Below are 16,977 nucleotides of genomic sequence, written 5' to 3'. Positions count from 1 at the left end.
GACATCAAGTCCTGGATGAGGGACAATTTTCTCCAACTCAACATCAGCAAGACCGAGGCCCTCCTGATTGGATCGCACCAGCACCTCCGCACCTCAGGTGCTGGCAGCATCAGCCTCCACGGCTGCACACTCAACCTCACTAAGCCAGTCAGGAACCTGGGTGTCTTGTTTGACCCTGAACTGTCCTTTCTCCCCTACATCTGCGCCATGACCTGTACTGCCTACCACCACCTCCATAACATTGCCAGACTCCACCACTGCCTCACCCTTCAGACTGCCGAAACCCTCACCCATGCATTCATCACCTCAAGGCTCGATAATGGGAACTCCCTTCTCATCGGCCTTGCCAACTCTTCCCTTCACGGGCTGCAGATCATCCAAAACTCTGCAGCTCATGTACTCTCATGCACCAGGCTCCGTGACCCCATCACTCCCACCCTCGCCCAACTCCACTGGCTCCCCTTTCCCCAGAGGATCGAGTTCAAGATCCTCGTCCTCACCTTTAAGGCCATCCATGGCCTTGCCCCCTCCTACCTCTCTGACCTGCTGACTCACTAACAACCTGCCCGCTCCCTCTGTTCATCGGGCTCCGGGCTGCTCCATGTCTTCCGCCCAATCCGCCCTACCATCGGTGGCCGGGCTTTCAGCCTCTCTTCCCCCACACTCTGGGACACCAACTCACGGTCCCTTCGCCTCGCTTCCTTCCTTGCCTCCTTCAAGGCCAGTCTCAAGACCCTTCTCTTCGACCGTGCCTTTGGTCTCCCTCCCACCTCTTTGCCTTCCCTCACCCCTACACCACCCCTCCCCATGCTCGGACCTCGACACTTGACTGTTCAGCGCTTTGGGAAGTCCTCTCGACGTGAAAGACGCTCTATAAATGTAATTTTGTTGTTGTTGCTGTTGTTGTAGGAGCAAATGTTTTCTGATCTCAATTCTAATGGGCTCAGCTTGATTAGAAGATTATGTCATTTTTTTGGTTCCCTCTTTCAGAGAAAAGGAGTTGTCCCTTGCGTAATTTATCAATTCTCTTCATTATTCTAAACATTTGAATCAGATCATGTCATGAGCATATTGCTCATTACTGCAAATCCTGGCCTAAGTAGGAAGTCAGGCCAAACCTAACAAATGTCTTGTTTATTTGCCCAGGTGGAAGGGATACTTTGGTCTTGCAGGATGCTCGAGCTACTGACCCGAGAGCTCACCCAGGAGCATCAATAGAGGAAACAAAATAGTGCAATCAAAACAGCCAGGATTCCTCATCTCTCTACAGCACCATCTACTGGTCACTGTCTTTGTGGCAGCCAAATGAGAAGAGGCTCAGGCTTGGTTGTGATGCCCTCCAACACTCAATAGCAAGGCTCACACGTGAATAATGGCCACTGGGATGGGGTACCAGCTCATGTGGATCTATACTCCAGCACTAGGAGCTTGGGGACCAGGAGAAGACCAGGACCGCGAGGCAACTGTGGGGAAGAATTGGAAATCTAATTAGATACATTACCAGTTTTTAAAATGCTAAAATTAGAACTACAACACAGCAACAAACACAGAACAAAAAGTTACAGGGAAAATGGAAAACCAATCTGCCCAGTTTAATGGGAAATATTGATCTTTTGGAAAAATAAATTGAGAAATGCGTCATCCTTGGGCAACGCGCTTGAGACAAATTCCATCTGGCCCATATAATCTGGTGGGATTGGCTATATTTGTCCCTGCTAGGCATGTGTTAACCAATTTAAAAGTAATGAAGAATCTCTCTGGTGTTTTGCCAACTGTTCTACTTTGCTCAGTCCAATATTGCAACAGGTTCAAAGCAAAAGACATTCACAGATTAGCTTTATCCCTTCAATTAGTTTAACATATATCAAACTAGGAAAAGTAGTAAACAGTGAGGAGGATAGTAGCAGACTGCAAATGGACATAGAGAGACTGGTAAAATGGACAAACCCATGGAAGATGAAGCTTAATGTGGATAAATGTGGTGATGATTTTGGGAGGAAGAATGAGGAGAGGGAATATAAGCTGATGACAGAATCTTAAAGAGGGTGAAGGAACAGAGAGACCTGGGGGTTCATATATGTAAATCTTTGAAGGTGGCAAGACAGGTAGATAAAGCTGTTAAAAAAGCATACGGGATACTAGGATTTATAAATGGGGGCATAGAATACAAAAGTAAGGAAGTTATGATAAACCTTTATAAAACACTGGTTAGGCCACATCTAGAGACTGTGTTCAGTTCTGGGCACCACACTTTAGGAAGGATGATAAGGCATTGGAGAGGGTGCAAAGGAGATTTACCAGGATGGTACCAGGAATGAGGAACTTCAGTTATCAGGAGAGGTTAGTGAAGCTAGGATTATTCTCCTTGGAGCAGAGAAGGTTAAGAGGAGACTTAATGGAAGTTTTCAAAATTATGAGGGGATTCAATAGGGTGAACAAAGAGAAACTATTTCCACTGGCGGGTGGTCGTTAACCCGAGGACACCAATTTAAAATAGTTGTTAAAAGAAACAGAGGGGAGGTGAGAAGAATTTTTTTTACACAGCAAGTTGTTCGGATCTGGAATGTATTTCCTGAAAGTGTGGTGGAAGCCGATTTGATAACAACATTTAAGAGAGAAGTAGATAATTATTTGGGGAGGACAAGTTTGCAGAGCTATGGGGAGAGAGCGGGGGAGTGGGATTGAATTGAATAGCTCTTTTCAAAGAGCCAGCACGGACACGATGGGCCGGATGGCCTCCTTCTGTGTTGTATAATTCTATGATTCTATGAAACAGTTACAGCTAATTTTCCTGACCATACAATTGCCATTTGATTTAAATTTGTTCAGAGATGTGCTGTGTTAATGTCTATTGTATACACAAAACTGTCAGGTATAATTTGTAGCTGACAAGGGCTAGATTTAACCCATCAGTTAAACCACTGACTTGGGAACCAGGTAGAAATGTCAGCAAGGTGTACACTTGAAGCCTCTGCTCCTGGGAGGCACACAGGTTGCTATAAAGATCTGTCTAACCTGGGCAAGCTCTCAACAGGAGGCTGGGTTAGATGGAACTAATCACTCCATCCTGCGAATCACTTTGTTACACAGTTTGCAGAAATGAATCCATTCAAACATGTCTGCAACTGTATGATAATGTGGCTCGTAAAGAGTCCCTGGTACCTACTAGCAAGGTCTTAAACCTGCACTTGTTGAGATGTTGTAGCATCCAACTTGTGACTATACGTCTTGAGGTGGAGGCAAGCGGGGTCGTTGGAGCCGAGCTGACTCCAGAGTGATGTGCTGAGAAATAGAATATCAAAATCAAGTCAATCAATAGTCTGGTTACTGCCCTAGCATGACCCATAGTACTCCAAAGCACTGTTGATAATGGACCAGCCAGCCTGGTTTTCAGCAGGACTTAAAGGAGAACGCCCTCTGGGGGTAGGGAATCTTCCCACTCAGTTCAGTCCCTACTAACCAGTGCTAAATAATAGCGTGGTCTTAGCTGGATAAGCAACAGGGAGGTATAATTTCTAAGGCCACGTTATTAATGAATAATGTAGGCAAACACGAGTGTGACGTGAAGTTAGCAGTAGACTTTGCCTGGTGTATGTCAGTCAGCTGTATTATGCACCTTATTAAATGTTGCTGTATATACCTCTGCTTCCTATCTGTATCATAAAAGAAAATAGCACAGATGCGGAAGGTCTTCACCTGGTTACCAGGGAGGAACAGTAAATCAGAGCTGTTATTTAATCCTAAAACACATAAAGACCTTGCTCTGTTTCAGATTCCTGCAGTAATATAAACAACAAATATACTGTGCTGTTAAAGACTTATTAGCTTTAACCCTTAGTTTGCTGGCTGGTCAGTTGGAAGCTCCTGTGGTGATAGTTTTTGTTCTAAGTTCATGACCGGATACTGAATCAAGTATTCAAATTATGGCAATAAAGAAGGTGAAAATTGCAACCTGCGCTTTCTCAATGAACACGTAGTTGGAAACTGAAAACTGGACCAGTTATGATCTTAACTTATTGACTGGTCTACACCCACACAGGTTCCGACACAGATCCGAATCACCATTGGAAAATGCTTAGTAGGATAACTTTACTCTGATTTTTTTTGTTGAATTTGAATGGTCTCTCAGGTACGTATGGTGGTTCAGAGATGGATGTCCTTGTGAGGATTCCAGAGGAGTTGTGAAATCCTCCCTTTGATCAAGAGTACAGTGTATGTCTGAATTATATATTCCTTGTCTTTGGAGAAAGTATAGCTGTAGGTGACTAAATTAGTATATGTGTGGCCCAAAATGCTCGAAGCCAAAAATTGAAAGATTTCACATTAATTCACCAATTCTTTTCCACTGGTTAAATAATGCTCAAATATTCTGGGAGGGACATATATCTTTCTTAAAGACTTTCAGCAAGTGGGAATCAACAGAGCCAATCCCAGTCTGGCATGTGAGGAAGTGCCTAAATAGTTCCGCCATGATGGTTCCTTGAACAGAACAGTGGCCTGTAACTTGTTAATGCCAAGGCCAAGTAGCCGTGTATTAAATAGCAAAGGTGTTCAAAGCTTCTGAAAAGGTGGAGCTTAAATAGGAAAATAATGAAGCTCTGACATAGGAACAGGAGTAGGCTATTCAGCCCCTTGAGCCTGTTCCACCATTCTATTAGATCATGGCTGACCTGGACCTCAACTCTATTTATCCTAACCTCCTTCCACACACCCCCCCCCCCACTTTGATCATACTTTAATGAAATATAATTAAGCAGTGTACTCTACTAACATGGCAAATTTTTGCACCACATAAAAAAGGTCTATGGAATTTGGTGTGTATTTTCCCCAAATCAGTCTTAAGTTTTTTTTCCCCAAATAGTTTTGAATTATTACATTGCGAGAGAATTACAGGAAATTTCTAGATTGGACATCTAGAACTTTGAGAAAAGATTGGAGAAGCACTGCGGGGCTGGAGGGGAGACAATAAAGCACTTTTCTTATTGAAGTGTTCTGGACGCTGAAAGTATTGATAAGCTGGATTCTAACAACTCATTCAATATGGTCAGAAGGTCAACAACAAGGGGCTGTCATCACAGACTCAGAATGGTGGGGGGGGTTCGGCTTTGCTGATGAAGGAGATAGGGGAAGTGAGAGCTGGGTGAGATAAGGGGAAAAGTCACTTAAAATCAAGACCCGCTAAACAGAATGTAATGGTCTTTTTTGTTCCAGCACAATCCTGCCCTCCAATCTCCTTTTTCAAATGCAATTGACCTTCTGTGGATTTGCAGTGTTTTCCGTTTTTTTTATTACTGATTTCCAGAATCTGCAGTGTTTCTTTTTATCTGTGCAGTATGTCAGGCTTAGTGCTGTCAAACAGATGGCTTCAAGTAGTCTCCATAGCATTGGCTGTGTATAACCTGTAGCAGGACAAAGCAAACGTTTCAGAAATCTGAAATAAACCCCCCAAAAATGCTATAAATCCACAACAGGGAAATTCTACCAAGAACCGTGTATAGATTAAGACTGAAGAAGGACCAGCCGAACATATGTTTTGCCTGCAAGTAACTTCGATGGGACAGACCAACACACTAATTGGAATTTCTTTCCATTATATTGTAATATTTTGATTAATCCAAATCAAGGGGACAAGAAAAGTAGAGCTGGGCCAGTTGCAAGTGAGATCAGAAAACATTTCTTCACATAGAGGCTTGTGAGAGTGTGGAATTCACAGCCATCAACAGCTGTAGATGCAAAATCGATCGGGATGTTTGATAATCCTTACGTATGGTGTAGCGCCTTTTCACATCAGGAAGTTGTCTCAAAGCGCTTCACAGAATTTACTGTAAGTGGAGTGACTGTGTACATTGTGGGCCAACATAAGATAGGGAACTTAAAATAGATAAATTGGAGGGAAACAATGGTATAAGGGCTAAGGAAGGAAAATGGAAAATGGAATTAAAAGAGTTTCCATGATCAAATAGAATGATTTGAAACAGATTGGATGGGCTGAATGGTCTACTCCTTTTCCTACGTTCCTAATCAATTGCAATCCCATCGCTAGGGGATGAGATTCTTCCCTATTGCCTTAGAATGCCAGAAATTCTGCCCTGTACATGTTTTCTCATGAAACGACAACCATTTTCGATTACGCTTTGTTATTTATTGAGAAAATGAATGGAAACACTGTGACTAAACCTTCTTTAAAATTAACAGTAAAACTCTACAGTAAGATTGATAATTGTACCCATTTATCAAACAGAAAGAACACTGATTTCTTTAAAGAACTGCAAATGGAGGCTGGGGCTGGGGGGGGAGATTGTATGTATTATACCCAGCTTTTTAGGAGACGCCAGACATTTTTTACCTCTCTGTGGTTGTTTATTTCTGTAATCTCCAGAAAATTACAAGTTTTCTTTTAACCCACATGCGGACACAGGAAACAAAGTCCGACTTTGCTAATTGCTCGCGAGTCAGCAAGATGGTAATAGAAAGGAAATGCGAGCAATGGCAATCCTTCCTATTTTGGTTCATGACTGTAATGCTGCTGTCAGGAAGGGATTTCTAATTGGAAAAGTGAGTGCAGATGGCGGCCCGGGGTACACTGAGAACATTTGCTCAGTGATTAGCTGAAGGTTAGGCTTAGTGGGTGGGCAACACAGGCCCTCGCTAGGCTTTCAAAGCACGGCCATTCATGGCCAACCTCAGACAGTAACCAGTTTATTTATTTAAATAACAAACAACCAGCCCTGAAACAAGTGCGGCAGCAGAGGGCACATCCTGAATAGGATGAGACACTGTCTTTACTGCTGCCCACCCACATAGCCTCAGACATGTCCGTAGGTGACTTGCAACAAGGAAATGCCTCTATGTATGTATTCACACGTCAGCCAGAAACAAGTCACAAAATGGTTGTTAGACCACAGTCAATTCCTGTTTCGTGAATACCCTGCCTTATAAAATATGTTTTTTTGCTTTTCATTTGTTATGAATGTTCACTTCAAAAGAATTCACGCTGAAATATTACTGTGTTTTCTAGCTGCATGATTTTTCCCTGAGTTTTGTTTATTTTGGAAACATTTTATTGTCTCTCTCTTCCCCTCCCTCTAGAATTAACCCTTTGTATCCACATTTGTCTTTATGAGAGAACAAACACTTACAAAGTTGCTTCTTGGCCAAAGTAACAGGAAGCTTGCTAGAGCTTGCTAGCAAATGTCCTCCCCCCCACCAGCACCCCCCCAACACCTCCTTTTGGTCATGTACATTTGTTATCCCCCCAAAGCAGCTGATAATGGTTCTGCTGGGCAAAAGGAGAACGGAACATCAGTCAACAACAACGTGTATACGATCTATACGTAGAAGAAATAATACAGTAAATCCTGATAACTCGTCACTCCAAGGGAAAAGGGCTCAGTGACAAGTTATCCAGAGTAGCGAGTTAGGCATATGTATAAATGCATAAATATATGCCACTGGGATGTTGACAGTATGATGACTTAAGTAGTAATGACAAGTTAAACCAGGGTTGAGTTATCAGTTTACTATAATAATATTCCTTACATTTGATTCAGCACCTTTCACGTCTATTAGAGTTTCACAGGATATACTGTAAAGTGTAGTGACTGTGTGTTTTGTTGGAAAATATACTTTGTTGAAGGCTTTAAAGGGGATGTTCATAAAGAAGTCAAGCGTAGTCCAGCTTAGGCCAGGCTCCACTGGCTCCCCATCACCGAACGGATCAACTTCAAGATTCTCACTTTTGTGTTCAAATCTATTCACTTCCTGGCACCTCCCTTCCTCTCTGACCTCCTCACTTCCCAATCCACCACCCGGCACCTCCACTCAACTGGCACCGGCCTCCTGCTTGTCCCTCACACCCTACACCCCACCATCAGAGGTCGTGCTTTCAGCCACTACACCCCAAAGCTCTGGAACACCCACCCTCCCTCAAACTTTCCTGTTCGACCGTGCTTACGGCCACCTCCCCTCCCCCTGGCTCAGAGTCAGGCTCCGCCACTGTTAAGCGCTATGAGACGCTACCCTGCATGGAGGGTGCTATATAAGTGCAAGTTGTTGTTGTTGTCTACAGAACATATGTTCTTTATGTATTACCAATAATAATCCTAACCTTTGGCATAGAACCTCTAACACTCAAACATCTTAAAGTGCTTCACAATTGCAGCGACTGCAAATCTGCTCATAGTTTATGAAGTGAATGGCCAATTTATCTGGGGGATTGTTGTTCAGAGCACCAAGAGAAAGTCTTCTCACTTTTCAATTAACACCTGAACAGGCAGTCAGACCTTGTTGGAGGAGTGCTGCGTTGTCAGAGTTCCCATGATACCATTTGAAGAGAAAAATCTCTCCTGACTTCCTGGTCAACAATCCGCCAGATAAATTGAACATTAACCTCATATTGGTTCGTGGGACCTTGATGAACACAAAATGATAGATGAAAGAAATGTAATTCCTCATGAAGCACTTTCCACATAAAATGCTAGAAAAATGTAAGTTCATTCACAAGATCACAAGAGAAGTTCGGATGAGGAGGCTCTTCGGCCCATTTGATTCTTAATCCTTCAAAATACTCACTTGAACATCCTCTAATCACAGTATCAAGCTTTTTGTTAATGATAGTAGGCACTTCCCTACAGTGTCCTGTCCTCAATCACCATTCCCTGATAACCTGTTCCAGTCGTTAATTATCCACTGGGTAATTTCTGGTGTTTTTTCTGAAACTGCCCATTACAGCCCTACATCAATGTCATCTCATATTATTGTATAATTAACTGAGTTTTCCTAATCTACCAGCTCCGCTCTCTGTTGACTTACAATTTAATAGATAATAGATAATTTAATAGACAATTTAATAGAGGCAGAAGGTCCTCCACTTTTGTGCGTTTTTTTACAAGACAAGATCTTCTTTCCCCCACAGTGTCCTGAAGAAAATCTTATGCAAAACTCTGGATCTTCACGTGCTTCTGCAACACATCATGGTATACATGATTTTATAAAGCTAATTTTCTGCAAAAGGACTGGGATAAAAGGTGAAAGATCAAGAAAGGAGGATCTAAAAAAGGCAAACTATGCAAAATGGAAGAGCTTGTTTAAAAACTCTGCCGCCTGTATACTCACCCTCTCAAAACTCCGTACCGCATCACACCAGTCCTCACCAGGCTCCAATGTTTCTTTATCACAGAACAAAATAACTTCAAAATTCTCAGACTTTTCTTCAAATCCCTTCATGCCCTGGTACCTCCCTACCTGTCCGACCTGCTTACCACCACCCTCTGCCTCCACTTGGTTGGCTCTGTCTCCTGCTTGCCCCTTGTCCCCTCCACCTTAGGCACCCGTGCTTTCAGCCACTATGCCCCAAAACCTTGGAATTCTCTCCCTCAATCCCTCCACCTTGCCCCCTCCTTCCCCATTTTTAGATCACACCTGAAGACATTCCTCTTCGAACATGCTTACCTTCACCTCCCCTTGGCTCAGTGTCGGAGCCACTGTTAAGCACCCCGAGACACTGCCTTGCATGAAGGGCGCTATATAAATGCAAGTTGCTGTTTTAATATAGCACCTTCCTCACAGGGTAGAATCTTGAAATGCTGAAGAGTAACCAAAGGGTTTGCCAAATATTCTTTTAAATGTAGATCAGGGCCTTTTTTAAATGTTATATTTTTTTGAAGGATGGAAATTTTTAAATAGAAAATTCATTCATTTGGTGCGATTATTATTGTAAAATGTTAAATTTCCTCATGGAAAATCTTACACACAAATAACAGGAGGCATGTTGATAAATGTTGTGATGCCCAAGTGTCTGTTGATGTCACTTGACTAGTGAAAAGTGGTACATCCTGCATACAGAGCACATGTTCAGTGTGCCTCCAGTAACATTAGCAGTGACCTGACAATTCAAAGTCATCCATTTTTAGTACCAAGAGCTGACCAGGCCCCAGTAGGAGCTGAAATTGTACCACATTCAATAACAAGAACATGAATAATAATCTTTAATATAGCACCTAATCATGTTGTCAAGACAACTCAAAGTGCTTCACAGAATTTTACTGTGCAGTACAGTGATTGTATTTGTAGGCAAGTGTGTCAGACAGTTTGTTCTCAGCAGTGTCCCACAAACAGCCATGAAGTGAATGGCCGATTTTATATGGGGTAGTGTTGATCACGACCCTGGGAGAAACTCAAATAGTGTCACGGAATCTGATCAGACGGGCAGGACCTCAGTTTAACATCTCATCTGAAGAACGACACTTCTGACAACACAGCATTCCTCAGGCATGGAGGAATGGAGTATCATGCCAGACTGCATGCTCAAAGACCTTCTTTGGGGCTTGAACCCACAACCTTCTGACAGAGAGGCAAGAATGCTACCAACCAAGCCAGGCTGACACCTTGGGAAACAGTTCTGACACTCCCACAGGGCTCCCTTGTTAAACTAAAATTCACACTCTACTGAGGGACTTAACAGCGGGGTCGTCCTGTATAAAAACAGCATATGTAACATTTTATACCTGAAAGACCGGAAATACTTGATCATGGGACTTACTAAGTAAGTTAAACACTGCAGCAGATTCAGAAGCGAGCTCCGTCTGATACAATAGGTTAGTGCAGTAGGAAAAGAAACCACTTCTTCCTATAGAATAAGCATTCTAAGAATAAGCTGTACCAATTTTCTATTTAAATTTTTCCCATCCTTCAAACAGCTCAACATTTTAAAAGCCCCCGAGCTGTGTAAAAGATATTTGGCAAACCTTTTGTTTATTTGCGAGCACAGAATGTAGCGACACAAGAGTGTCAAAAATCATCAATGTGTGTTATTCTAACAAATACGATGTGTGGCTCTTTTGGCTATTCTCTCTCGCCACCCAAAATAATTGCTAGACACATTTTAAGAAAGAAAATGTCCCTTTCATAGATCATTCCGCAAAGTGTTCCGTTCCACCTGTACATCGAGCAATTTATTTGAGCGCATTTGTAGTACAGTACTTACTTTTGGTTGTCGGAACAATGATGGGAAATGTTGGAGACATTGCTGTGTGGGAATTACTTGCTTAAAGCCATTCCAGTAGGTCATCAAAGGGCACACAGTTCCTTTGGTAAGAATAAGCATACCGCTCAGCAATGTAGATCTGCTGGACAAAAGTGATGACTAATTCAACAGGCACTCATGAAACTACCAAATTTTCAACTCCCTCAAGTGTTGTCTGCTAGACAAGGTACAAGGAGCATGGTTAGAAGCAGCTTTCCTGTCCCTTAGTGTCACAGTAACCTCTAGTGGAAATGGAGTGCAACTTAGCAAATAGAAAGCAAAGCTCTGGGGAAACCCATACCCATGCTCTGCTGTCTGAGCACTAATTATTCCTGTCACAGACACATTTGTTCTCTTCTTCGCTTTCACTCCAACTGTGCCCAATGGCCAATGAATGGCGTAAAAGCAAGCAACATTGAGCATTTGGCTCAGTTCACAGGACTGTTGGAGTGAGTGGCTTACATTGAGTGAGACAGTGCCTATGGTACAATGTAACAGTGCAGTTATGCGCTGGCTATACATTACCCGAGAGGCTCCTAGATCTTGCTGAAACAGTGAGACTTTGAAGAAATTACATAGTATGATACAGGACAGACACTGGCCATTGGGCACAACTAGTCCATACCCCTCTTTACTGTCCACAAACACCTCCATGCCTCCTAAACCCATATATTCTCTTCTCCCTTACGTATGCATCACGCTTCCTCTTAAATCCTACACGCTTAAACAGAGACACTTTCAATTACCTTGAGATTTTACTGAGCTCCAAAATGAAAGTTTTAATCATTGGCACAGTGAGATTTCAAGAGATGCACCATTGTGTCAAACATAAGACACTGATGATCTAATTGAAGTCAAAACCTTTCATTGCTTTCTAGAAGCATCTCCCTGATCTGTGCCACAGCACTAAAGGGTAACCTAGGACATGGACTGAGATTCATACAGCAACTTTTCACACCCAGGCTACCAAGAGGGATAAATTTATGACCTTTCATGACACATTCCTCAGAATAATTATGATGAAACGTCACAAGCTTCAACCCAATATTTCAAACGGAATACCCCACCTCTGTGACCTCCTGTGACCCTAATGCAAGTTGAGGCAGTGTTCCTCAAACTGGCACTGAAATGTTACGTCCATGTATTGGCAGAGCCAAAATAGCTGCCCAATGGTTTAATCGCTGCAGAAACCACGCTTACACAGAAACATTTTGTACAAAAATCTGGGGGCAGTTGGTCCTCCCGGAATAGATTTCATAGGAACATCCCCAGCAGTGCCACTGAATGATAATTAAACTGATGATGATCATCCCATCACATCCTGCATTTCTCACCTCATACTGCATTACACATAGGTCTTAGACAATTATCAAGTCTGCCTGGCTACCAGTGCAAAAGCAGTTGAATTTTCATTGCTCTCCAGTGCAGGATCTAAAGACAACAATGAGCCTACCAGGAAATGGAATCAGTGCCTGACATCAATTCCTAAAGCTGGTGCAGCCTCAAATTGCAGAGAGTCAGATAGAGAAGCAGTAACTCTCTGCTTCTAGCATTTGATATAGTGCTTTTCACGTCGGGAGGACGTCCCAAAGCGCTTCACAGAACACACTGTAAAGTGAATTGACTGTATATTTGTGGGCGGACATGGCAGCCAATTGCGCACAGCAATGTCCCACAATCGGTCGTAGATTGAAAATGACCAATTTATTATTGTTTTTGGGGGGATTATTATTAGGCGTGTGGAGTAAGGAAACTTGCCCAAGGTTTCGCCCTGCCTGGAATTGAACTCAGGTCTCTCACTTGCAAAGCGAGTGTTCTAACCACTGAGCTACAGGACTCCACTTGAATTTGTTATTGGGCCTTTCATATCAGGAGAGCATCTCAAAGCACTTCACAGGAATTGCTGTAGACTAGTGCCTTGGAACGTCTTCCTGAAGTGAAAGGCACATACAAATGTAATTTATTGTTGTTGCCAGCCAAACTACGGCCCGTGGGCCAGTTTCGGCCCATTGGGGCCGTCAAGATCAGACATTCACACTAGTATGGATAAATCTGTGTTCAATCGGCAGTGTGCTTCCAGGTTTTTCTTGATTGATGGCATATATCAAGAAAAATATTCAATCAAGAAAATTGATTTTGTTGGGAGACCAAAGAGACTGGTCACTACTACAGCAGAGTATAGTGACAGTGCATTTTTGTAGATGAACTTGACAAACTTTTGTGCAGGCCAGTTGAACGTATGTTCAAGAAAACGTGCTATCATGCCTCACTGTAACACAGAGTGAGATTGTATGAATCCCAAATACAACATTGTAACGAGGCTTCACTGTATTATGTTCTAATAGATAAACATTCCCAAGATGTGCTTTTTTTGGTCAGCCAGATGTCTGACATATACGGAAACCCATCACCGTGCTTAAGTATTCAAGCCAGACAGAGATCAACAAATACATGCCACCTACACCTGTGCCTCAACTGGAATGCACAAGCTCTTCTGAGAAAGATACATCCTGCTGCCTAATTCCAAAAAGGATTAATTCCAGGTTGACAGTAGCCATGGCATGGGAACCCAGATTGCACACTGGCTTTGGTAGAGTTTAACCAGCTGACACAGCATTGCTTGCCATTGTGAATATTGTCTGGCATCCTGCTGCTTGTCCAGTTGGGACCAAGCTATCCGTTAGGGCTTTGTCTTTCAGGGTTAGTAGGCAATGAGTGGGAAGAATCCCTGCTCCCAGCAACATTTTTACCCCTCCAAATAAGTCCTGCACATGAATCAGACTGGCTAGGGCGTAATCATCAGTGCCCTGGAGTACTGCGGATGAGCCTGACTCAGGAACCAGACTAATGCACTAGGTACAGACAATTTATTCGATTCCAATTTTCCGTTACCAAATGTAACATTGGAGCCAGCTCAGCCCCAAGGAGACACCACTTACCTCCCTCTCAAGGAGGATAGTTACTAGTTGGTCAATTGTAAGGCTGAGTAGAAGCATAGTTTCACAGAATTAACAGCACATAGAACCATGTTAGTGTTATCCCCTCCAATGGATTTCATCCTAATTTCCTGCTCTTTTCTCTCATACTTCTATGTTATTTTCTTTCAAATACTACCCAAAGGCCTTTTAAATGTTGTTATGACCCTAGTTTCAATAGTTACTTGTGGCAAAGCATTCTATTTTCTAATAATATTCTGAATAGAAAACGTCTACCCTGTAACCACCGAGAGACAATCTTGAGTTTCTGCACCTTTGGTACTGATTCACCAACCAGCAAGAGTAATCTATTCTAGTTATCATCTCAAAACCTTTAAAATTTTGAAGATCTCTATTAGATTCTCTCTTAATCGCCATTGTTCCAGTGAAACCAGTCCAAGGTTTCAAGTCGAAAATCATCATAATTAAAGCCCTTCACCCATATTATCATTAACGTGAGGGTTGGCTGCACTCTCCCTATGGCTTTAATGGAATTGTCAGAACTGGACAAAATATTCTTAATTATAACCCAAACAACATTTCTATAAATTTAATATCATTTTTTGGTTTTGTATTGAACACCCCTATATATAAAACACATTATTACACTTTCTTTTTCAATGGTCTTTCTACCTGTATATAATAAAATAAAGATAATAATAATCATAATCCTTGCATTTGATACAGCGCCTTATTACGTTGTTGAGACATCTCAAAGCGCTTCAGAGAATATACTGTAAAGTAAATTGACTGTATATTTTGTGGGCGAAATGTTACTGTTACATTTTTTACCTGTATATTTTTCTACATATATTAAGCTCACCAGCGAGATCTGGGTTCAAGTCCTGGCAGGACGAAACATTGGGAAGATTTCCTTACTCTACACAATCTTGTTTACCTAGCAGAAAGTAGGAGCCCAGTTCTTAGTCGATTGCCGGGTTGCTTTTCTGGGTGTACTAATTCCTTCAAAAAAAAATAAGAAAAATAAAGTGGTCACTCAATCCATGACTGTTTGTGGGACACTGCTGTGCTCAATTGGCTTCCGCGTTTCGCCCACAAAAAATACAGTCAATTCACTTTACAGTATATTCTGTGAAGCGCTTTGAGACATCTCGAAGACATGATAAGGTGCTATATCAAGTGCACCTACTACTATTATCTATGCACCTGCATTGCTGGATTTCTCTGTTCCTCACCATCATTGAATTCTCGTGTTTAGGGTATATTTCCTTCTTTTGCTCTCTTCTCCTCAAATTAACGACACCACATTTTTCGACAATGTGGTTGAAAAAGCATTCATTGAAAATGCAGCAGTGAAACTTATGCTGGGAAAAGAACCACAAGATTTAAAGTGCATCTCCCATGTTTGAGCTGTGAGAACTCAGCTCCGAAGAGATCTTGGGTCAACATTGAGTTTTCATGAGTTGGTGATGCACATATCTTGTTCCCTGGAAAATATACTTTACATCCCAAATTGCTTTTTCTGGCACAAGGTACAATTTATGCTGTTGTTTTCCAATACACTATTTCATTAAACCACTGCTGCCTATCTGCCAAATTTGGGGAAAAGAAGTCTCGACCTTTCCCTATGTTTTTCTAGTAACTCACTAACTCACTAACCAAATAGAAGTAGCATCTCTTCATTTAGGTTATCAAAACCTTTCAGAATTTTGGACCCCTCTATTAGGTCTCCTCTCAAACTGTGTTCTAGTAACCAAAACAGTTTTGCTAGTCTCTGCCAAATCCAGATCAATTAGATACAGTATAAGAAAGGCAAATGTCCTATCACTTTTGGAGTTCATATTGCTGTTTTCCCATCAAGTTCTTGGTTGTCTCACCGTTTAAGCATTATTAGTGTTAAGTTCATTTTTATAAGGTTCAGGATCTTGAATACTTTAATAAGGTTATATAAGCTAACAGTGGAGTTCTGCAGCGTATTAGTTAGACCCCTTGCCTTGCAAGGGAGGGGGCCTGGGTTTGATTCCAGGAGGAATCAAAACACTAGGCACAACAACAACTTCCATTTATATAGCACCCTTCACCCCAGCAGCATCTCAGAGTGCTCGGAGGCAAGTTTCTTTACTCCACACGCCTCTGTTTACCTAACAGTAAGTAGGAACCTGGCTGTTAGTCGATTGGTGGATCACTTTTCTGGGGATAATAATTCCTTCAACAAAAAAAATGAAGCGCTTTGAAACATCGCAACAACATGATAAAGTGTTATATCAAATGCAAGGATTATTATTATATTTTAGCTTCTCTTCTCCAAATGTGAATACTCCCAGTTTCCTTGGTCCTTCCTTATAATTCATGCCTGATTCTAGGCATCAATCTAGTTGCCCTTTGCTGTATCAATAGCAAAATGTCCTTTCTGACTCTCACCTGCTTTAACCAAATTTGACAAAGGTTGATGAGGTTTCAATAGAGTTTTGATTTACCCATTGTGTGGGGTATATCCAGCCTGCATGAGACTGAGACAAAAAGCTCACTTGAAATAAGACTTTTGACTTTTATTTCAACATACTCACACAGGCTGAATACAAATACCGTAGCTATAAAATCTAATTCTAGCCAAATTTGTGGCACGGCGTCAAACCACATAACACAACAGAACCACTGATATAAACATGCTGAAATTCCCCTGATATACATTGATTCACCAGTGATATGGGAAATAGCTGAATGATTTTAATTATGAGGGACGTTTACCACAAAACCTCTTTCAGAATATTTAGTTTATGCAAAGAAGTTGGATTTGTATCAAAACAAGCATATCCATTTGGGAAGATTGACTCTTGCAGGGTCTCCAAGTTCCAAACTGATCTTAACTCACCTCAAACCATTTGCTTGAGAAGAAACTGAAGACGAGAGATGATGTGCTCTTGTGATTGTTTTATGTTTTGGAAGGTCCCAGGTTTAATTTCTAAGCCTGTGCTACCCTAGCTCCGTGATCTACTGTGGTTATATTCCACCGCTCAC

This window comes from Callorhinchus milii, unplaced genomic scaffold, assembly GCF_018977255.1.
Source record: "Callorhinchus milii isolate IMCB2004 unplaced genomic scaffold, IMCB_Cmil_1.0 Scaffold1, whole genome shotgun sequence".
In the NCBI taxonomy this organism is placed as follows: Eukaryota; Metazoa; Chordata; class Chondrichthyes; order Chimaeriformes; family Callorhinchidae; genus Callorhinchus; species Callorhinchus milii.
Note: the sequence above shows the minus strand (reverse complement) of the source record.